Raw genomic sequence first — 23,394 nt, forward strand, 5'->3', positions numbered from 1 at the left:
ATGCCCACCTCTGTCCAGGGGCTTAGCTGTCACGCTCGTAGGCATGGGAACGGTTCTCCATGCGGCAGGTCCACTAATGAGAGCTCAGGAGCATTAAGCACCTTTCCTTTTGTCTGCTTAAGAAAACGGCACCAGCAACTCAGGGCTGTCGCAAGGAGTCTCAGTTATGGGATCCACAATTCGGGCTGGAGCTGCTTCACAGATGGTAGAATTCGAAGTCAGAGACACCAAGTCCCTCCCCCCTCCAGGGGCGAGTGGTGAAGGTTTGCAAGTGAGACCCTCTGGCAGCCACTGTCTCAAAGTAGGTCCCTCGGGAGGGAGGGAGTCCAACTGTCAAAACCACAACACCGGGAAATAATAAAGCATTGGGAGCATGATCATCTTGAACAGTGTTACGTGTGCCATTATGGGCAGTTTTAGAGATTGCCAGAAGGGGACACAAGATTTTAGAGACCACAGTGCCTTTCCCAAATTTCCCTCCAACAAATCGGCAGTTTCTTGATAGATGTGAATATTTAAGTATTTAAAAGTTGGGGCGCCCAGAGGATGTCCAGGGGGCAGCCAATGCATCGAGAGGCCCCTTGCACCACAGAAAAGACAAACGGTTTGGCTCTATTGACCTGTAAGCCAGTCCCAGAGTCCTCGAGGAGCTGCAGGGCAAAGCCAATATCCTCCTCACCATTCTGCAAATAAATCAGGAAGTCACCAGCATAAAGGGAGAGAATGTGTTTCTCCCCCACCACAGTGAGCACTTTACCCCGGCATTCCATCCTGGAGTACTCTGTCTGCGGTTCGATAGCCAGGGCAAGAATAGTGGGGACAGTGGACCATCCTACCTCGTACCACAGAGATGTCATAAGAATCAAAGACGTATCTCCCATTTTCATCCTTGCCATGGGCCTCGAGTATAACTGCCGCACCCAGTTGGTCAATCCTTCACCCAGCCCCATGCGTAGCATGACCACCTCCAGGAAGTCCCACCTCATCGTGCCAAAGGCCTTTTCCAGGTTCAATTACATGATCATTGACTGGGCGTGGCCCAACCAATTCCAGCTGCGTATCATTTTATATAGCCATCTGAGAGTGGCCCTAGTCTGGAGGACAAGACAGTTGATATTAAGCTGGGAGAGAAGTCTGAAATCCACTGTACTGGCCACAGACGAGCTGGTCTTGGGTAACAGTACCAACAATGATACCCTTGTTGAGTCAGTTACCCCAGCTCATGCACTCCCGTATACAGAGCCTCCAGTTTCAGGTCCAATACGGCCAGGTATGTCGCACAGAACTACAAGGAGAGTCTGTCCAGACCCGGTGATTTACCAGTAGCTATACTCTTTATAGCAGACCATATTTCTTGGACAGTGATCGGTCCTGCCAAGTCCTCAGCTAACCCCGCCAGGAGACTCATGAGCTCTATTTGGTCCAGGATGGTCTTAAGCCTTGTCCACACCCAGTGGCCTGTAAAAGTATACACAGGATTCCAGAAACATTTAATTAATGTCTGTGGGAAAATAAAGCATGGCCCCTTCCTTAGACACTACAAGGTAAGTAGGTGTACCCCTGCCCTATAGACCGACCAACCAGGCCAGCAGCTTTCCTGGCTTCACCTCCCCCTCGTGGGCACTGGCAATGTACTCCCGATAATTATGACTCCAAAGACATTCCAGTGCCAAGCTGTACTGTTCCCCCAGCATCAAGCAACCTAGGGAGAGCTCCCGGGTCCCCACCCAGCGCGTTATCTTGCCCATGAATAGTGACATCTAGACCCGACAATTCCAGGTCGAGTTCACAGCATATCCCCACTGTCTGGCCCAGACAGTGCCCCCGCACTACTGCCTTAAAGTCCTCTCATTCAATCAGGCCATTCAAGACTGCACTTGAGTTCTCAGTTAAGTACTGGACTATACAGTTGAGCAATGTGTCCCCAAAGCACTGCGTCATCAAAGAGCGCCATGTGCAAACACCATGTTGGGATCAGAGGGCGTTCGTCCACTGGTTGAAATGACAAAAGCAGTGGGCTTCGATTAGAGAATAGTCAGTATGTGTCACATCCCCCTGAAGCAGCTGTATCTATTGAGTCTGGTGTGCACCTTATAGATAGTGGAGTAATACCAGTAGTCCCTGTCCAAGGAATGCTGAGTAAATTAAACATTCCCCATATCCTAGTGCACCATCCAATCCCTCATGCCCTCTGCCGTCCTATGTACGAACACCCCAGGCAACATTGGGTTTGAGCGGCCTAGTGAAGTGTCTGGTACACAATTAAAATCTCCCCGAGAAGCATGACTCCCATTGCCGAAAGGGAGCCTAGGAATGGGGTGTGGTCCTGGTTTGACGCATAGGTACTTCCCAGTACCACCAGCGTACCAGATAGCTCGCCCTCCACTAGGACATGTTTACCCTCTGTGTCAATTTTGATGGTCGTAGCCTCTAAGGGGATCCCCGCCATGACCCATATGATTGCCCCTTGCGGAAATGCAAATGCTGAGTATGTGGTAGCGTGTATATGTCCTCGCCAGCGGCGCTGTAGTTTGTCCGCTTCTACCCTTGTGAGGTCAGTCTCCTGCAGCATGGCCATATGCAACCCTCGTCTCCTAAGCAACGTGTGGATTTAGTGGCACTTGGCTGCCGTTCCCATCCCCACTATGATCCATGTTATTAGTAAAATGAGGGTGACATGTCTGCGGTACTGTCCTGACTCCCGACCACCCCTTTCACCCCTCTCCAATTCTCCTCATACCCACTCCCCTGAGACTGGGGGGTGAGGGTGGAGGGGGCGGATGGAGAGTTGAACCTCTATCCCAACTCCCCAGCCCAGCTCAGACTTGGTTAGCCACCCAAACAATAAGAACCACAAATACAGTCATAATATTTGTCCTCCATTCCAACATAGTGGGATCAGAGTTGAGGGTAGACTTAAAGTCAGATCAAGGTCTCCGCCTCCATTCCACCGCACTGGCCTCCATGTCCAACTCAGCACACCCACTGGCGTCTCTGGGGAGAAGTGCCCCGGCTGTCTTTAAGGCGCTCTCCCCACCTCCACTTAAATGATCTTGTCAGCTGTCTGTGGAGTGAAGAGCGGGAAACTGCCATCCACCTATTCCAGGCCCTCAGATTCTGACTGCCTGGAGACAGGTCCTGAGGCTACCTCCGCGTCTGTGCCTTTAGCCTCAGTGATCTCCACTGCTGCTTGTAAGGCCGCTGCCTTATCTTCGTCAGATTGTTTTCTGAAGGGGGTTAGTCAGCAAGCCATGTTGCGCAGATCCCCTCGAGAACCGCCAGCTTCTCTGCCGCTCTGCTCTGGGCCCCCTCAGCCAGCAAAGGTCTCTTTTCTCCTGCCCTATATGCCTCAATCCAAGATCATGCTTCCTCCGGGGCCTGGCAGAAGTGGGATTTGCCATCGTCCCTGATCTTCACCTTGGCTGCGTACATGAGGGAGTAGCGAAGGCCCTCATCAAGCAGAGCCTTTTTAACCTCCGTGGAAGAGGCTCTTTTGGCTAGATCAACCACTGCATAGCCTAGGAATAAAGTCACCTGGCCATTTCCCACCTGGGAAGGGCCTGCCTCTCATGAATGCTGCAAAAGTGTGTTCCTGTCTCTATAGTGCAGCAATTTGGCAACCACTGGTCTGGGGAGCCTCCCCAGGGCCAGCAGCTGAGTCTTGACCCTGTGCGCCTTATCGAGTGCAAAGAAAGCTGTAAATTGGTTTGGGCCCACTGCTGCCTCCATCCATGACTCTAGATATACCACCATGTCTGAGCTCTACATTGCACTCAGGAAAGCCTACTTGGCCTCATGGGTCTCATGGTGGGGCTGTAAGCTTAGGTCCTTGGTTTACCCATCTTGCCCCCCTATCTTCAGGCTGGTGCCCACTTTCAAGTCCCCCGGCGGCGTCTCCTAACCCAGGGGAATCCAGCTAGCGGGATGTACATTAACCCCCACTCCGGCGTCTCCTTGCCAGCGGCTCTCCTCTACCAGGCCTTCTTGTAGTGTGAGGGCCAGGCTCCACCTCATCTGCCCTCGTATCTTCCGGTTGTTGATGCTATGAGATCACCTATTGGGGTACCCACAAAGTCAGGTGGGGCAGGCTGTCTCCAGCAACCCAGAGTATGCTCGAAGGATTACTCCATTAACCTTTCTCGGGCTCATATAGCAGTCGGGGGCATTCCACTGGGGAAACTTGCAGATGGTGCTGTCGAGGTCTGTGCAAGGGGGGGTCCCACAGAGCTCCAAAACCCCCAGCACCAGGGATGATACCATGTATCAATGTGTTCCCACAACTGCCATCAGTGGTTCCCTAGGACGCCCTAGACATGTGGCCAAGCCCCAGCCAGCACACAGCTATGAGCACCGACAAGAAGGATTATGAGAGGGGGACCCCAGCCTTATCACACTTTTAGTACATGGCCCCACAAAGGGAAAGTCCAAGAAAGCAGAGAATGAAGAGGGAAAAGAGGGGAAAAAGAAGAGGGGAAAAGGAAGAAAAGAGGCAGAAAGGATGAAAAGAGGGGAAAATGAAGAAGGGGGTTCTCCTCATATTAGCTCTCACTATTTGAATTGTCTCACGGCAATGACTAAAATTCATAGCACTCCGCTAATATTTTGTTAAGTTTCTGCAGGTTTCCTTTGCTTTTATATGTTGCCCTCTCGATCAACATGTACCAATCTCTATTCTTACTCCAATGTCTAAAACTGGGGAGTCTGATATCTTGCATCCTTTGGTTGGGTCTCTTCTGGTCACTTGTAGCCCTATATTACAGCATATCATCCTATATTTGGATGGACGTGGTCAGCCCAATATCCCAGGCAACACAGATTTAGAAGCCTGGCCTTTTATGGCATTTAGGTGGTCATTACAACCCTGGACGGTGTTAAAGTGACGGTAAGACCGCCAACAGGCCGGTGGTAAAAAAATTGCAATTCAGACCATGGCGGAAACCGCCAACAAAGACAGCCATTTAAACACTCCGACCGCCACGGCAGTACAAACAAACAGTGTGGCGGTCACCGCCAACAGACAGGCGGGAGACAATGTACCGCCCACACTATTATGACAGGCCAAACTGCCACCTTTTCCGGGGTGGATTCAACACGGATAAAAACACGGCGGAAACAGGAATTTCAAAGGGAAAACGCTCACCTCTACACACCCCACGAGGAACCAGGACACCATGGACCCAGAACTCCAAATTCTACCTGCGATAGTCTTCTTGCTCCTCTACCAGGAGCACGAACGCCGGCAGCGAAGACCACGGTGAGTACTGCACCTACGACACAGGGGAGGGGGGAGGCAAAAAACAGGGACATACACACGCAACACCCCTACCCTCACTCACTAAAACACACACACTAATGCGTATCAATACATCACAGTTAAACCCCCCCAAACCCCCCGGAAGAATGCAAAGACAAAAGACAATTAGTGTAACATTGTAATAGATTAAAAACCAGTAGGCAGAAATATATATATATATATATACACACCATGTACATAATATATACCAAGCATAGTAGTCCAGGTAGTGCACTAAGAAAGTCAGTGGAACACTGGGACCACACGGTATGGGCGAGGCCCACACAAGATCCCCGACCATGAAGGAGAGAACACTGCAGGGGCATCAGAGAGCAACTAAACAGGCACCTCAGGGGGAGGGAAAGGGGGGGGGGGCACCTCAGCCTCTTGAGAGCACAACGCCAAATCCAGGCAGGGGCCACATGCCCACTGTTCCATCCTGGGGAGTGCAAAGCCACAGTCTCTCAAGTCTCTACAGTGGGTGGGTTGCCCACTGTTCCATCCTGGGGAGTGCAAAGGCACAGTCTCACAAGTGGATGACAGTCTCCACTGGTTCTGGAGGGGGCATGGTTCCCAGAGTGCATCATTCACCCCGTGACGGAATCAATTGTGTCAGTGCCCCTGCCGCTCATGGGCTAGCGGTGCTCGAGATGGCGGTGCCCTGTTCAGCGGTGCTTGAGATGGCGGTCCCCTGTTTAGCGGTGCTTGAGATGGATGGCGGTGCCCTGTTCAGCGGTGCTGGAGATGGATGGCGGTGCCCTGTTCAGCGGTGCTGGAGATGGATGGCGGTGCCCTGTTCAGCGGTGCTGGAGATGGATGGCGGTGCCCTGTTCAGCGGTGCTGGAGATGGATGGCGGTGCCCTGTTCAGCGGTGCTGGAGATGGCGGTCTCCATTGCAGGGTCTCAGCTGCTGGCGGTCCTTCATGGCCCAGCGGGGCTGGTGCTGGCGGTGGCCTCCTGGGCAGCTGGGCTGGTGCTGGCGGTGGCCTCCTGGGCAGGTGCTGGCGGTGGCCTCCTGGGCAGCTGAGCTGATGGCGGACTTCTCCACCGTGCTGCCCTTCCCAGAGTTGCCAGGTTTCTTGTGGCCCTTCCCCACCTTGGAAGGTGACACAGATGACTCCACACTCCCAACGGGACCCCTGGGAGCAGCTTTGGTGGCTGGAGTCTTCCCCCTCTCCCGCCGGGCACTGGCCAACTTCTGATGCTTCACAGGTGGGGGACTGTCTGTGCTGTGGCTCCGTGCCACACTGGCTGCCCTGGTGGCCGGTGCACTCCAGATTCCGGTGACTACAGGCACCACTGGTCCCGGAGATGTTGTGGCTGAGGTGCTAGTTCGGGACCTATGAGACGGACGGGGTGGGGGAGGTGTGGGAAAGAGGTCAAGGTTGGACAGGAAACATTTTTTGGACACACTGGGACGGGTAGCTGGAGGGGGTTTGACAGTGGAGGAAGAGGTGGTGGTTGTAGGAGGTGCATGTTTGGTGACTTTGGGTGAAGGTGCAAGCGCTGGAGGCTGTCGTGAGGTGGATGGCTGTTGGGTGGGTGTGTGCCTGCGTTTGTGTATCTTGGGAGGGGGCGTCCCAGACACACTGGAAGAGGACACAGGGGACGTGTGAATGGTAGTGGGGGTGGTGACTGCACGTGAGCGGGGTGTGGTGGTGGGTGTGCTGGAGAGGGACGTAGTGTCTGTAGAGGTAGTGCATGCAGGTGTGAGTGTAGACGAGACTAGGAGGGAGACGAGGAGGAGGGGGACACAGTGGAGGCAGTGGATGTTGCTGTGTCTGCATGTGTGTGATGCTTGCTTGAGTGCCTGTGGGATGTGTGGTGCTTATGTTTGCCTGAGCTACCCTTGGGTGTTGACGTGTGTGCATGTTGCTCTGTAGGTGTGCTTGGGATAGGCTGAGGTACAAGGGATTGGGTCTGGGTGGAGGAAGTTGGAGAGGGGAGGCTAGACACAGGGACAATGGCTGCCATCAGTGCTGAGGCCAGAGTCTGAAAAGCTCGCTGAAGGGCTGCCTGACCAGAATGAATGCCCTCCAGGAATGCATTGGTTTGTTGCAACTGCTTCTCTACACCCTGGATGGCATTCAAAATGGTAGACTGCCCAACAGTGAGGAACCTGAGGAGGTCAATGGCCTCCTCACTAAGGGCAGCAGGGGTGACTGGTGCAGGGCCTGAGGTGCCTGGGGCAAAGGTGATGCCCACCCTCCTGGGTGAGCGGGCACGGGGCAAAGGCTGAGGGGCTGCTGGGAGGGCGCTGCTTGTAGGGGGGGTGGCGGCTGTACCTGTAGATGCAGGGGGCACAGATGTTGCTGCCACCACAAGGGAGCTCCCATCAGAGGACGAGTCCGTGTCGCTGGTGTCAGCTCCTGTCCCCACCGTGGAGCTCCCCTCGCCCTCAGTCCCACTGATCAATTCAGACTCCGTAGTGTCGCCCTCCAGGGCCATGTGGGATGCAGCTCCCTCGTGCTCCGGTGCCACTGCTCCTCTGCCTGATGATGCTAATGCACACAAGAACAGGGAGCCCACAAAAGGGGTGGGGGGGGGGGGGGGAGACAGAAGAAAGACATGTGGAGTGCATGCATTACCGCTACTGTTGGCAGATATGGCAGACACAGAAGCCCCCTGCACTTTTTTCTGCACTGCGCTCTTGGGCTCCACTGTTCAATTCCTGGGAAATGGCCTACAAGGCTATGGACGACATCTGCACACATAGATGACACAGGGGTAGGACTAGGTGTACTTGGCACTCTACAGAGGTGGGGTGGGGTGGGGTGCCACATGGCCTGCCTTACGGAGGGGCCTTGCCTACAGATCTCGCCCTGGCCTAGGGAAACCCGCAGCCCACCTCCCCCACCCAGACACTTCCACTGCACGCAAAGTCAGCAGAATGAGAGTGTACTCACCCCCTTGTGGCTGCTGTGATGCCCTCAAGCGCCCATCCAACTCTGGGTAGGCCACCGCCAGGATCCTGAACATCATTGGGGTCATGGTGCCACGGGCACCCCTCCAATGTTGGGAGGCCATCCCCAGCTGAGCCTCCGCCGTCTTCTTGCTCCAGCTTCCATCTTTTCCGGCAGTGGGTGCTCCGTCTGTGGTAGACCCCCAGGGTCCGGATGTCCTTGGCGATGGCACGCCAAATATCTTTCTTCTGGTGGGCGCTGACCTACATGAAATGTACAGGGGAAAAAAGACAAGTTATTACCAACTGCACCGTCAAAGTGATTGGCCCCCATCCCTACCCTTGCCATGTGGCACATGCATTCACCGTCTTTCATGCACGCAGCACTCTCCCCCTTTCCTTCTTACATCCAGCCCTCTCCACACAGGCATAGCCCATACAACATGCTCCCTGTGTACTTACCTGTTTGTCTGGAGAACCGTAGAGTAGCGTGTACTGGGGGAGGACCCTGTCCACGAGTCTCTCCAACTCCTCCGATGTGAAAGCAGGGGCCCTTTCCCCAGACACTAGAGCCATTGTCTCTTCCAGACCGAGGTCACAGCAGCACTTGCAGTGTAGGTCCTCTCCTGTCGAAGATCAGGTATCGAGTGATTGAACAGATAGAAAATGGCGGTCATGTCCGCAGCAGTGCGTACCGTCACCGCCGGTGTACATCGCCATTGGCTCCTGGGACCCATAGGGTCCAATGTTAACCAATGCAGCATTGCGCCGCGGTATTCGACCGCCTACCGCTACGGTGTACAACGCCAGCGCAGTTACCTCACATCCCATTGTCCCACTTTACAGGTCAGGCAGTCGCCATTTCAGGGGCCCACATGGCTTCATTTCCAACTGCGTCACACATACCTAGGCCTAGACTCAACACAGATACAGGCCACCTTTTGTGTAGGATTGGTGTTCTGTGTAAACTATGGGTACGCACCTCTGAGTTGTTTGACTCTGTGCTCGCTGTTGTCCTTCATAGGCACCGTCCGCTGGGACATGTGAGGAGATGGCGGCATCCTCCGGTGTACCGACCGTTGGTGGACCTGTCAACAATGGAGGAGCGACATTTGATTATCACATACAGGCTTGACCGTGCCACAATCCAGGAACTGTGTACCCAGTTGGAGCCAGACCTGATGTCAGCAATCCGCCATCGCACAGGAATCCCCCCTCAAGTGCAGGTGCGGTCAGTGCTCCATTTCCTTGCAAGTGGGTCATTTCAAACAACAGTGGCCATAGTATCAGGGATGTCCCAGCCTATGTTTTCCAACGTATTGTCCAGAGTGTTGTCTGCCCTTCTGAAACACATGCAGAGCTACATCGTTTTCCCTCAGGTGGAGTATTTGCCTACAGTGAAAGGGGATTTTTAAGGCCTGGGACACATCTCCAACATCATAGGTGCCATTGATGGGACCCATGTGGCTTTGGTACCCCCCACAGGAGTGAACAGGTGTACAGAAACCTGAAGAGTTATCATTCTATGAATGTACAGAGGTATGTTTGGCAGACCAGTACATCTCCCATGTGAATGCCAAGTTCCCTGGCTCAGTGCATGACGCCTACATCCTGCGGAATAGCAGCATCCCTTATGAGATGGGTAAACTCCAGAGGCACTGTGTGTGGCTATTAGGTGAGCACCTGGAAGCAAGTCAGTGGGAATGGTTGTCTGGGTCTGGAGATATCCCTCCAGGTTAGTGCGTGTCTAACAGTTGTCCCTCACCATTTGCAGGTGACTCTGGTTACCCCAACCTGTTATGGCTCCTGACCCCAGTGAGGAATCCCAGGACAAGGGCAGAGGAACGCTACATGAGGCCCATGGGCTAACTAGGAGGGTGATTGAGCGGACCTTTGGCCTCCTGAAGGCCAGGTTCAGGTGCCTCCATATGACAGGTGGATCCCTATTCTACCCACCAAAGAAGGTGTGCCAGATCATCGTGGCCTGCTGTATGCTTCATAACTTGGCTTTGCGACAACAGGTGCCTTTTCTGCAGGAGGATGGTCCAGATGGCGGTGTTGTTGCAGCTGTGGAGCCTGTGGACAGTGAAGACTAGGAAGCAGAGGAAGAAGACATGCACAACAGGGACTCAGTGATTGAGCAATATTTCCAGTGAGACACAGGTAAGAGTACAGACCTGCCTACTACATGTACTTTAACACTACTACCTCTCTACTGTGTGTCTTTTTTACCCAGTGTATGGTCACTGAGTTGTCACTTTCCCTTACGATTTCATAGATGTGGGTCCCACTGTGTGACATCTGCTTAGATTCCTCAAAAACTAGGACTGTGTGACATAGGTATGTTGACATTAAACTTGAAAGAGCATTTTGTCACTGTAATTGCTAATACACTATTTCAAATCACAGACAGACTCCAGATTGTTTTGTGCTTTAAGGGTGTTTATTTTTGTGCTCAAAATTGGAGGGGGTAGTGCAATGGTGAGGGGTGATGGCGGATGAATGTCCATGGCAGAGTCCAGTCTATTAGTCTCACAGGTGCATTGCCCAAATGGGTATAGGAAGTGGAGCTGGGGCAGTTTGAGTACGGACAGGGTGACAAAGTGGGACAGTAGGATGACAATCAGGGTGGTCTCATTTCTTGGCGGGGGTCTTGGCATCATGCTCTGTCTTTGTCCTGGATCTCAGGGACAGTTTGCAGGGTGGTTCTCCCTCTGCAGGGGGTGGAGTGCTGGTGTGGTGGTCCTGTGGCGGTGCCTCCTGTCCACTAGCGCCGAAGGAGGTGGTGGGCAGTTCATCATCCAGGCTAGTGTCAGGGGCCCCTTGTAGTGCCACAGTGTCCCTCCTGGTGTTAAGTACTTCCTTCAGCACCCCTACGATGGTGCCCAGGGTGGAGCTGATGTTTCTGAGTTCCTCCCTGAAGCCCATATACTGTTCCTCCTGCAGCCGCTGGGTCTCCTGAAACTTGGCCAGTACCGTTGCCATCGTCTCCTGGAAGTGGTGGTATGCTCCCATGATGGAGGAGAGGGCCTCGTGGAGAGTGGGTTCCCTTGGCCTGTCTGCCCCCTGTCGCACAGCAGCCCTCCCAGTTCCCCTGTGTTCCTGGGCCTCCGTCCCCTGGACCGTGTGCCCACTACCACTGCCCACAGGTCCCTGTTGTTGTTGGGGTGGTGGGTTATACTGGGTTCCCTGTAGTGGTGGACACACTGCTGATGGACGTGTCCTGGGGAAGGAGGTATGGGCCCACTGGGTGGGTGCTGTGCTGGTGTTTCCAGAGGGGGAAAGCTCTGTGGTGGCCTGTGACTGGGTGTGGGGAACAGACTGTCCCAAGGTTTGTCTTACCAGAGTCCATTCCTCCACCTACTCCTGCGAGGCCCTCAGGATGCAGAATCGCCAAGACCTGCTCCTCCCATGTTGTTAGTTGTGGGTGAGGAGGTGGGGGTCCGCCGCCAGTCCTCTGAACCGCCAGGTGGTGTCTTGAGACTACGGAACGCACCTTCCCCCGTAGGTCGTTCCACCGCTTCCTGATGTCCTCCCGATTTCTTGGGTGCTGTCCCACTGCGTTGACCCTGTCCACTATTCTTCGCCATAGCTCCATCTTCCTTGCAATTGAGGTGTGCTGCACCTGTGCTCCGAATAGCTGTGGCTCTACCAGGACGATTTCCTCCACCATGACCCTGAGCTCCTCCTCCGAGAACCTGGGGTGTCTTTGCCGTGCCATGGGGTGGTGTAGGTGATGTGTGGGGTGGAGTGTGTGGTGATATGTGGGGTGATATGTAGTGGTGTGTTGTGTGTGGAAGTTCTGTGGGTGATGGTGCTGTGTGCCTGTGGATGCTGCTGTTCTTGCTGGTGCTCTCTCTCTCTGGCCTTCTTTCGGAATGTTTTTGTTTTGGGGGATTGTGGGTGATGTGGGTGTGTGTTATATTGTATTAGGTGTTTGGAAGAGGTGTGTGTATGTTTAGCAGGCGTGTGCATTTCGAATTGTCCAATATGCCTGTGTTTTGTAAGTGTGTGTATTTTGAGCGCAGCGGTATGTACCGCCAATGGAATACCACGGTTGAAAGACCGCCGCGTCGATTCGTTTGTTGTGATAGTGTGGGCGTATTTATGTTGGCGTGGCGGTGGAGGATTTGTTTTCACCAGTTTATCACTGACCTTTGGTGTGGCGGACCTGTGTGGGTGTCTGAATTTTGACGGATTCCGACCTGTGGGTCATAATAGCTGTGGCGGAATTCCGCGGCGGTGTGTTGGCGGTCTTCTGCACGGCGGTAAGCAGCTTTTACCGCCAATGTTGTAATGAGGGCCTATTTCCTTGAGATAGGCTGCTTCCAATCTTTCTTAAGAATTCCTTTTTTATTGGATAGTCCCTCTCTCCACCTACGTTTAAAATCACCTCTTTCTCCACGGACCAGGAGGCACCAGTGAGTCCATGGAAGGCTGAAGGCCCTGAGCTATACAATATATCCACTGCAATAGCTTAATTTGCCTTAGTTGGAACCCCACATTAATGGCTAGTGTTCTGGGTGCAAGTCTGCATCCTCTTGTTTAGCAGTGTCTATATCACCAGGTCTCTAACCAATCTCCCTCTCACTGTCGAGTCAAATATCTTGTTAATCAGTTTTTAATAGTCGTGCTATTGCCTTTGTTGCAATGTGGTCTGTAGGTACCCTGTTTTCCAAAGGTGAACAGTCCTGTTTAACCACCGGTGGTGCTTAGCGCCTGTAAAAACAAATGCTACTAGTGGGCCTGCAGCACTGATTGTGCCACACAAGTAGCCCTGTAGACATGGCTCAGACTTGCCACCTAAGTGTCTGTTTGTGCAGGTTTAAACTGCCAATTCGATCTGGCAAGTGTAACCAGTCGCCAGGCCCAAACGTTTCCTTTTTATACATGTAAGACATCCCTAAGTTAGTCCGTACGTAGCCCCATGGCAGGGTGCAGTGTATGTTAAAGGTGGGACATGTACTGATGTGTTTTATATGTCCTAACAGAGAAATACTGCCAAATTCGGTTTTCACTGTTGCAAGGTCTATCTCTCTCATAGGTTAACATGGGGGCTGCCTTTAAATATCCTTAAAGTGCAGTTTCCCTTTGAGAGCAAATCGAAAAGTGAATTTTGGGGTCTCTGAACTCAAAATTTAAAAATACATTGTTTAGTGAAGGTAGTTTTTAGATTGTTAGTTGAAAATACCACTTTTAGAAAGCGGGCATTTTCTTGCTTAAACCATTCTGCCTCTGTGGATTTCTTGTCTGGGTCAGACTGACAGTTGGGCGGTTTGTGCACCTCCATTAGACACAAATGGTGCTGGGGTATAACCTGCATATCCTGATTGGCCATCTGGGCTAGGCCGGAGGGAGGAGTGGCCACTTACACCTGAAAGGGCTGTGCTTGCCCTCACACAAAGCAGTCTCCAACCCCCTGGCATGTGTCTGTAGACAGGCCTAGGTAAGACAGAGACTTTTCTTTGAAGTTGGACAACTTCAAAGGCAGAAAGTGGTAAAAGTATTAGAACCAAAACCCCAGACTTTAGATTACTTCAATCATTCAAAAGAAATGTCCACCAGGAGAAGAGCTGGAGGACTACTGCCTCTTTATCTGAGATTTGCTGGGTAGGCCTGCAGTTTCTGCTTCTTCCTGGAGGAGGACAAAGACTGGACTTTGTGGTATATTCCTGCTTGTGAAGTGTCTCCTAGGGCTTTGACTGATCTTGCCTTCTGTTTTGAAGTCTCAGGGCAATCAAAGACTTCCTCTGCGAGCACCTGGACTCTCTGCGGAGACTCCTGCCTTGTCAAGCGGTACCCTATCCAGTCCCTGGGCTCTTGAAAAGTGAAGCAGGTAGAACAAGGACTGAAATCCACATACAGGAAGAGGTGTGGGGAAAATTTTGATGCACAACCTGCAAAGTGGCTGTAAAAACAATGCACCACCTGCCTTGCGGCTGAACTCGACGCACCTCCTGCATCACAGCAGGGAAATAGACACATCACCCGAATGTCGGTTGGTGAAACGAACCAACACCCACTTGCGGATGCTGATAATGCTGCAAATCCCACATAGCATGGTTTTCCATCATCCTGTGGCATACGTATCATTACTCGGAGTCAAAAATCATTGTGAACCTGCGTGGACCGGAGGTGCCCGTCCAGGAATCACCACATCGCTCGTTTGCGGGAGAAAAAAATGATACATCACTGGCTTTTTCAACGCACGCTCGCCTGTGCTGCTTTATTTTTTTTAAGAAAACCAAGTACTTGTGTAACGTTTCCATTTTATTCTCTGGAGTGGGAATCTATTATTTTAAAAATTAATAACTTACTTTGTGTATGTTGGATTTTTGTCATTTTGGTCTTGTTTGATTCAGGTAAATATTGGCTGTTTTTCTAAACTGGTATGGTGTCCATATTCCATATTTGTAGTGTTTTACTGTGTGCGTTGGTACAAATACTTTACACATTGCCTTTGAGATAAGCCTGACTGCTTGTGCCAAGCTACAAAGGGGGTGAGCAAGGGTTATCTTAAGTGAGCATCTCCATTTCCCTGACTAGAGTGAGGGTCCCTGCTTGGAGAGAGTGCAAACTGACTGCCAACCAGAGACCCCATTTCCAACACTATCCATCCGATATGTGGGCTCATACTGGGGCTTTTAAAGACCCAGTCACCAAGCACTACTAGCCAGGAGGCCCAGAAATATAGTCGGACAGACAGGGGTGCAATCCCAGCATTGTAAATCCCTTGGTATAATTTAGTCTGGGTCATATATGGGTCTCCCTGTCCCATAAAAGCAATCCAAGGATTTAGACTGTCCTCGAAAAATAGGTCTATGGTACCCAAAACAGAATGTTTTGTAATATTTCTCTTTAAACAATATAATGTACATACCAGGGCAGAGACATAATCTTATATAATTCAGCCCTACCCAACACCGATATTGTGAGGCCTCACCAGTAATCCATGCCTGTACCGAATCTACCATTTCTTTCAGGTTGAGTCTACAAGTCTACAGTGTTCTTAGGCATCCCTAGTGAGGTACACGCCAAAATACTGACATTAGGCGCTAGAATATATGTTGACGTTTTGGTAACCTCTTTGTGAGAGGAAATATTGTGAATTTCTCCTAGTTAATGCAGTAACCAGTGACCTTGCAAGCAAACTGAAAAAAATCCAGAGGGTCTCCCAACTGATATGCCAGGGTCTCTGTGATAAAGTAATATATAAGGACATTCTCAAATCCCATACAATCACCCATCAAAATCTCCTGAGTAGCAGCTATTTTCAGACCCAGCATGTTAATGGTTCCACAACAATAATGAGTTGGCATGTGCCCCTGGTCAGTGGAAATGGCTTGGACAGCAGACCGTTCAACAGAACCTGTGCCAGAACTGTGTACAGTAATTTTACCCAGGATATAAACACTGCTTCAATCCCATTTATTTGGAAAGGTGAACAGGAAATTCCATTATACTGAACGAAATGCCTTTCTTGTGAAGAGCCAGACAGACTTTTTATGCTGCCAGGCATTTACCAAGTGGCCTGGAGCCCTTGGAGGCCTGTCTTGAAAGTTGTGGTTCACTTCTGGTTCCAGTCTCTTTCCCTGCTCCCCAAGATTAATTACTGCAGGCACAGGGGGATTTCAAGAGAGAGAGGGAGGGGTAGAGTGTAAGCCCCCAGAGAGGGAAAAGAGGAGAGAGAATGGATGGATGGATGGATGGATGGATGGAAAGACAAAGATGGAGGGAGATGAAAGTATTAAGGTTTCTTTAAGGATTTTTTGGTTTCACAGTCCGGCCCTGTTTAAAAGTCTAGTGATCTGACTTCCGCCATCTTACCTACAGTTGGGGTATTCCAGAGTGTTGTTAAGCTTCCACAAGTTATGCCAGTTTGACTTTATTTTTGTTCTAATTGGTTATAGCTGCCTCAAGTGAAAGTTTCTGCATTCAGTTACCCGACACTAGTTTCTCTGTTGTCTTGCACACTTGGTTGATCCATCTGCTCTCATCTCTACTATACAAACATGCAAGCAGTTAGCCCACCTTATTTCCCACTTCATACATGTGTCTGTTTAGAAAGATACATTAATTTTCATTACCTCATTTCTACCATAGTCTTATATTCCTCTCTCTTGGTTTCTATTTTTATTTAAAAAAATTATGGGAAGGTCACTGTCGTCCTGTCAGCCTCTAGCGCCACCAATTCTGTTTCTAGGTCTTTGATTTTTTGGCGTGCACGCTGCGCCATTTGGCAGCCTGGACGGCGAACAAAGTTACATTAGTGGGGTATCTACACCTAGATTGCTAATTACTCACATTTGATCAACTTATGGAGAATAATACTATAGCGCTGGGGCAATTTCTTACTCATTGACAGCTTTGTACCACTATACAGACACTTTGGGTCCAAAAAGAGACGGAGCCGCAGCACCATCCCATCATACAAACACTATACACTGTGGGCTCCCGCCGTCACCTAATTACATGGCTGTATAAAGCCATACTCTACATACTGTGCGTATCCTTAGTCCCACTTAGACGCCACTGGGAAGCAGACTTGGGCAGAGAGCTGAGCGACTGGGAATTGGAGACAGTGCTGTTCCACCCCAGGAGAGTTTCACGTAATTTCAGTTTTAAGAATATACAGTTTTACCTTCTGCATAGAGCATATCTAACACCGGCCCATCTAAATAAATACTACCCCACGGCACACCTTACATGTCCGCGCTGCCCTCAATAAGAGGCAGACCTTCAGCACAAGCTCTGGGCCTGTCCCACACTCAACGCTTACTGGCTCGAAATACACGTTATCCTGAAGGAATTGATGGAACTACCCGACTTGAAAACATGGGAGGCCAGTGCCCTAGGCGTCTTCAAATGTACGATCCCACTTCGCACCCGTGGCACTTCAACTGGAGATTCACACAATTACACTACACTCGCTGTCACCCACCCTGTCCCCGGTGGAGACCTGGAGAGGAGCTGTGGCTAAATGAGGAGCGAAATAAGAGGGGGCCTTACATGGTAATGAGGTACAGGGCCTCCGTCACCACTGCATCTCACACCCCTGGGCGACAATCCTTGTACACTTCAAGCAGCTTCCCGCAGTAATACTAGGCCACCATAAGGTATGTCACCTATAGAAGCAGACAGCTCAGCTTACTTCTGTGATCCCTACATATTATCTCTCACTGCACAACACACTGCAAAGACCCGCATTGCCCCTTGGGAGGCCCCTACCTTCCTTCCCATGCAACCAGTACAGATGTTCCCATTTAATTCACCTCCTGCCTGCACCCCTGCAAACTCCATAGTAACAACCTACACACCACTCTGCAACAATATGTTCAGAGATAGTAAGCCCACCTTTCCTGGTTCTACCCAGTACTCTGATCCCCTGAGACATATGCATTATCCGCAACTCACTGTCCTTCCACATACCATCAACCACATGTTAGTGAAATAAGAGACAAATGTTATTGTGTGGATGCTACACACCATTAATCCGTCAGGAGTAATTACTGCCTTCCCCCTTGGAATGTGTACGATAAGCATAGACAATGTGACAACATTTACTATATGTCAAATGTTTACAATTCGTTGGAATAAAAACAAAGAAAACCACCCAAAAAAAATGTGTTGTACTGCAGGAGACAATACCACACAATGAAGAAACCCAGGATGATTCTCCGCTGGAGAAGAGACTTCTGGATGGTTATTGGAGGATGAAAGCTATTTCACTTACATACAACACTCTAATGCGAATACACAGAGAGACCTTGAGCGACTTAGGGCTCGCTGGCAAAATGACTTGGAGGAGATGACCGATGACAACTGGAAAGATGTCCTATAATTCTTTAGCGAGGTGGCCATAAAAGCATTTTCCCACCTAATCCAACTCAGGATACAACATAGGATATACTACACCAGGACACAACTATTTAAAATAGGTACAAGGGATGACATGTCAGAGACAGTGTGGACCAAAGAGGACCTTTACAGACATCTTATGGGAATACCCCAGACTCTGACCATTCAGGGAAGGGGTGACACACAGACTGGAAGAGCCCACAGGAATGGCTTTTGAAATTCAAGCCCCACTGGCCAATCTGGGAATAAGGAGGAAGTCAGCAGCCACCTCCTACAAGAGACTACTCATCAATTTAGGCTTTGTGCTTGCTAAAAGGGACATTTCAAGGAAATGGGGAAAACGTGCTAATCCTGGATCTGCAAGAATGAGAAAGCGGTATGGATATCTGAGAGAATGGTGCACGAGTGGAGGGGCTGCCCTCACAAATTTGAGAAATAATGGGAGGGGGATTAGACATCAACTACAAAAAAGTATGAGAACTGGATTCACATCCAAGGAGTCAGAGAAAAACTCCCTACCCGTTCCGCCCCCTGCACCCATTCCACCCCCCTCCCCTAAACTGCCCAACTGAGTTGTGCACCTTAAGCCACATGGTCGAGGGAACGGTCCCCTGGACTGGAGATGTGTTGTTGAGAAAAATCTTGGAATGATACAACTTATGTGACATGTAACACTTATGAGAGGTGGGTGAGAGAAAACAGAAGAACTGTGACTAATTTCACCGTAGCCAGTTTTCCCTGTTATATCAGAGTATAATTGTTTCTGCTGTTATTGAGACAGTGTCTCAACTCAAAATTAATAAAATCTATTCCAAAAACAGAAGGTAATGCCCCGAAACCAGTTTTAAATCTCGACCGCACTAATTATGCTTTGTTCCGGCCTTCTCTCTTCACCTATTTTTAGTCAGACCACCTATTAGTTTACCCACAAACCTGTTTCTAATAGATTAATGGTTTGGTTCTCTCCCTTTTCCCTTCAAAAACATAAATTCATGGGCTTAACTGAAAATAGTGCAAATACAAATTCTGTGGTGGAATGTAAATGGGTCACAAACAAATGACAGACAAGCAACAATTCTACAATATTTAAGAGACTTGCAAACACACATCATAATACTACAAGAGACATACCAGACTTAAAATGAATGCCTGGACCTGTTTAAAAGCCAAATTTGGATTCAGCAAGTGATCTGCACTGATCAGAACTGCTGTACCAAGGGAGTGGCCATTTAAACAAAAATACAGAGAAGCAACCATGAAAAAAAAACATCTCCGACAAGACAGGAGGGTGGCTATTTACCAACTTATAATTATTTGATAAAAGTTATACTCTAGTAGGGTACTATAGCTGAAATGTCAACAACACTGAACCTTTAGAGACTGTCTTTTCTAATCTACTAAACTTCTCTTCCCCAGTAATAATAGCAAGAGATTTCAGAGTACTATTGGACAACACACTTGATAAATCCTCCAACAAAAAGTCTATTAACGCCCCAAAAATGCAATCGTACGATAAAAAACATGTCACGGTTAGGACTGAGTGACCTAAGGAGAAAAAGGGCTGGAAAGAAATGGGGGTACACATTTCAGATTAAAAAATATTGGCTATTTCTTAACCAACCATTCCATAACTGAGGAAATTCATGACAGTAAACATGTACCAGCACATATGACCATTTCGAGTCCCATCCCATCCCATCCCATCCCATCCCATCCCATCCCATCCCATCGAACCAAAGATATGGACTCAAGATTGCACCTGATCATTCGACCAAATCATGCCCTGCGACAAAGGGGTATTCTTTAAAATTAACAAAGGTCAGATTCTCTAAAAATATTATGGGACTCCTTTAAAAGCTGAATAAAATAGATATCAAGTGCAGCTCGACATAAAATTAGAATATATAAAAAATAAATCAGGTAGAGTCTGAAATAACAATGTAGAGGAACAACTGCTAGAGCAGCGGTTAAAAATTAGTGAGAAAACATCGCTAGAAACCAAACTACAAGAGGAGAGAAATGAGCTTACCACACTAATTAAAGTTAGAGTAAAGAAAAGATGGGAGGTAAGCAAGCTACTTCACTTCGAACAAGGGGAGAATTGTGGAAAGCGACTAGCCTGGAAAACAAAAACTGACCAATCCAGAAATGTATTAAGAGAACACGACTGGGGCGCTGGTAACAAGCAGTAGGGATACAGAAAAGTCCTTCATCAACATTTTCGGAAAGATGTCCTCAAAAAGTCTGAAAACGCCCAGAAAAATGGTCAACAAATGTTTAGATACGGACCTACCAAAAAACTCCCTAATGCACAAAAGGTAGCTTTAAACGAAGGCATTAAACAAAACTAAGTCATGCTGGCAGTTGTGTCCAGTAAGATAGGTAAAGCAGCAGGCCCCGATGGACTCTCAAATGAAGTCTATAAAATACTGGGAGGAGAAATAACACCCATGATGGCCAGACTACTCGGGGAAATCTTCAAGAATGGGGCTGCACAACCACCATCCTGGGAAGAAGCAGCAATTACACAAATTCGGAAACGTGAGAAAAGCCGTGTCTCAAGTTGTCGCACAAACCTATATCCCTTCTGAACAGCAATTATAAAATCTTTGCTAACGTTTTATCAAAAATGCTAAACAAATTAGTTGGTTGTCCGATACATGGCGATCAAAAGGGCTTTCTGCGTGGAAGATACCTACGCGACTTGACCCATGGATTAACTGGCACTGGCACTATGGATCTTGCCACTACCTTTAGGATCCCATTAGCAGTTCTTGATGATGGACGCAACTAAAGCCTCTGATAAGGTCAACTGGAAGTGTCTGAGTACAATACTGAGATACAATAACCTAGGAGAACAATTTTGCAAAACAATTCAACTAATTACAAAGATCCATCTGCAAGAATCATACAAATAGGAGGTTAAAATTGGCACTCAAAATATCAACAGGCAAGAGGCAAGGATGCCTATTATCACCATTATTGTTCAGCCTATTTGTTGAACCTCTGGTATGTAAACTTAAGAAGGTGACCTCTATTTTACATATAATGGCTGGAAAAAAAGTTTTCACTTGTGCTGATGACCTTATGATCTACATAACAATTCTACATACAAACATGCTTGTTATTAAGCAACTGACACAAGTTTTTTTTTGGGGGGGAGGGTTCAGGGTATCTGGTGAACTCTTAAAAACAAAGATAATGTTTAGGAACCTGCCCAGAGAGAACACGCAAATCAGGGACCAGATGAGAAATCTTAGAATCTTACAATCAGGATTATAGAAGATCTAGGTAAAACAGCAGAAAGAAACCTCTAAAAAGCCTTGAAGAGACAAGCAAACTGTTAAAGAACTGGACTCCCCTCCCATTAATAATTTGTTCGAAGAACAAATCTGGTTAAAATGTTCATCATGCCCCAATTAACTTTTCTCTTCAATACTATATCCTTGTCTTTTAGGAAAGAGTGGTTAAAAAAAAATTCCAGGCAGAATCAACAGCCTTATCTGGGCCTCGGAAGGAGAAAGGATATCCGGGTAGAAGCCCTACATAAAACAAGACAAGGGGTGGTGTAGCTCTACCTGACACTCAATATGATGATTGGTCTTTCCCATTAAAAAACTTCAGAAAGTTACATAACAACCCAGATTGATCTGAGATCAGATCTTTATTTAATTAAGGCAATGCTAAAGTATACCAGAGGTGGTAATACACCTTCCTATAAAGGTTTGGGGACAAGAAATTCTTCAAGAAGGTAAGGCTGGAAATACTGCAGGCAGCTGCCATACTATGGGCTCAAATAAAAGATACTGATCTAATGAATATGCTCTCATTTGGGAATCCCTGGAAACCCCAGAGTGTGTGAAAGATAAATTGGCAACTCCTATGAAGGCAGCTGAAATACATAGATGGGGCCAACTAATACATGATGGAAGACTTTTACCCTGGGATTAACTTTTTAAGGCTACTGGTGTGAATTGCTTATGCCATAAACATGGCTATACATTTGCAATATCTGATGCACTTATTTTCATTACTGTGTGATAATGTGTAGACACATGCATTACATTGACTGTGTTTTGATAGTATGTTTTTAATTTTTATCTTCATGTATTCGTTTGAATAGTGCTTAGGAGAAAGCATAATAACTTTAGGCATACATGAGCAAGAGACTGCTCATATTTTCTACCAATTTACATGACAAGGTTTATTTTTCTTGAAAGTGGAAGTTGGGGGAATTGTGTGGGTCATAACTTGTCTGTTCCTTTCTTTCAGAAACATCAACATAGTTCAAACCTGCAGTTGACAAAAAGCGAAGAAGGACCTACTGTGGCCCTTTTGTCTCCTCTGACGGAAAGAGGGAGCTCCAAGACTTCCACAATTCTTCTAATGACTACTGCAAAGGAAACACTCTATTCAACAGGAAGCCTCAAAGGGGGCTCAAGGGCAGGATCAGGATAGGTGTCAGGGGCACTGGCTTTCTGTAAGTCTTGGTAGAGATCAGTGTTAGTATACTGTCGAGTGAGTAAGTTGCTTTCCTTCTTATTGTCATGCAGAACTATAATAGGTGTCTGGAAGACATCTCAATTAGAGCTGTAAATGGCTTTTATCATTGCAAAACATAGATGCTGAGTAAGTGAAGCACCAGAATGTGGTACTGACTTAGCACAACCGTGAGTGGACTCTTACATAAGCATCTGGAATTGTTATCTATGTGGCTAGGCCCATGGATGTAGTGATGTGGGAACAACTAGTAAGACCTTCAGCTAAGGTGCTGAAACTGAGCCAGCACCAATAGCTCAGCAAGTGCACACGGAGTAGCATCGGGTGGCACGGAGGGAGCGCTGCTGGCAGAAATGCAACTGGATGGCAAGACTACTGTATGGGGCCAGAAGGTACACTTGATGGAGATTGAGGCAAAATAAATATTTGCTCTATGGCCTCATTTAAGACCACCATCTGCTATGGAGTCAAAGATTGCCCAGGTAAATCAGAGCAGTTTGAGGTTCGGAATAGGCTCAGAGGAAGAAGATTAAGCCATAGTTACGTGCCATGAATGCAGGCTACTTGGTCTGACCCGTGAGGGTCTGTGACCAACATTTGCTTATGCCAAGTGCACCCTTATACATGTGAAACTGCAAGGGTAGCACCTAAAGGCAGCTGTGTGTGATCATGTCCAGGGCACAATAGACGCCACTTTGCCGCCAGGGTCAGAACGAGATCAAGAGAGATTCTTGGGGTCAGGCCCTTCAGAGACTTGTAATGTCAGATTGTTTACTAGGTGCAAGGCATGGGCAAATTGCAACCCTTGATGCAAGTCTCAGAAGCATCAGAAATTCTGTTC

The 23,394-nt window shown here is 48.7% G+C and overlaps 1 protein-coding gene across 2 annotated transcripts in view; it reads right to left on the minus strand.

The window, feature by feature from the left end:
• The window catches only part of LOC138261646 (uncharacterized), a 502,166-nt gene that overhangs the window by 351,600 nt on the left and 127,172 nt on the right, over positions 1-23,394 (minus strand). The window lies entirely within an intron of this gene.

This window comes from Pleurodeles waltl, chromosome 10 (assembly GCF_031143425.1).
Source record: "Pleurodeles waltl isolate 20211129_DDA chromosome 10, aPleWal1.hap1.20221129, whole genome shotgun sequence".
Classification (NCBI taxonomy): domain Eukaryota; kingdom Metazoa; phylum Chordata; class Amphibia; order Caudata; family Salamandridae; genus Pleurodeles; species Pleurodeles waltl.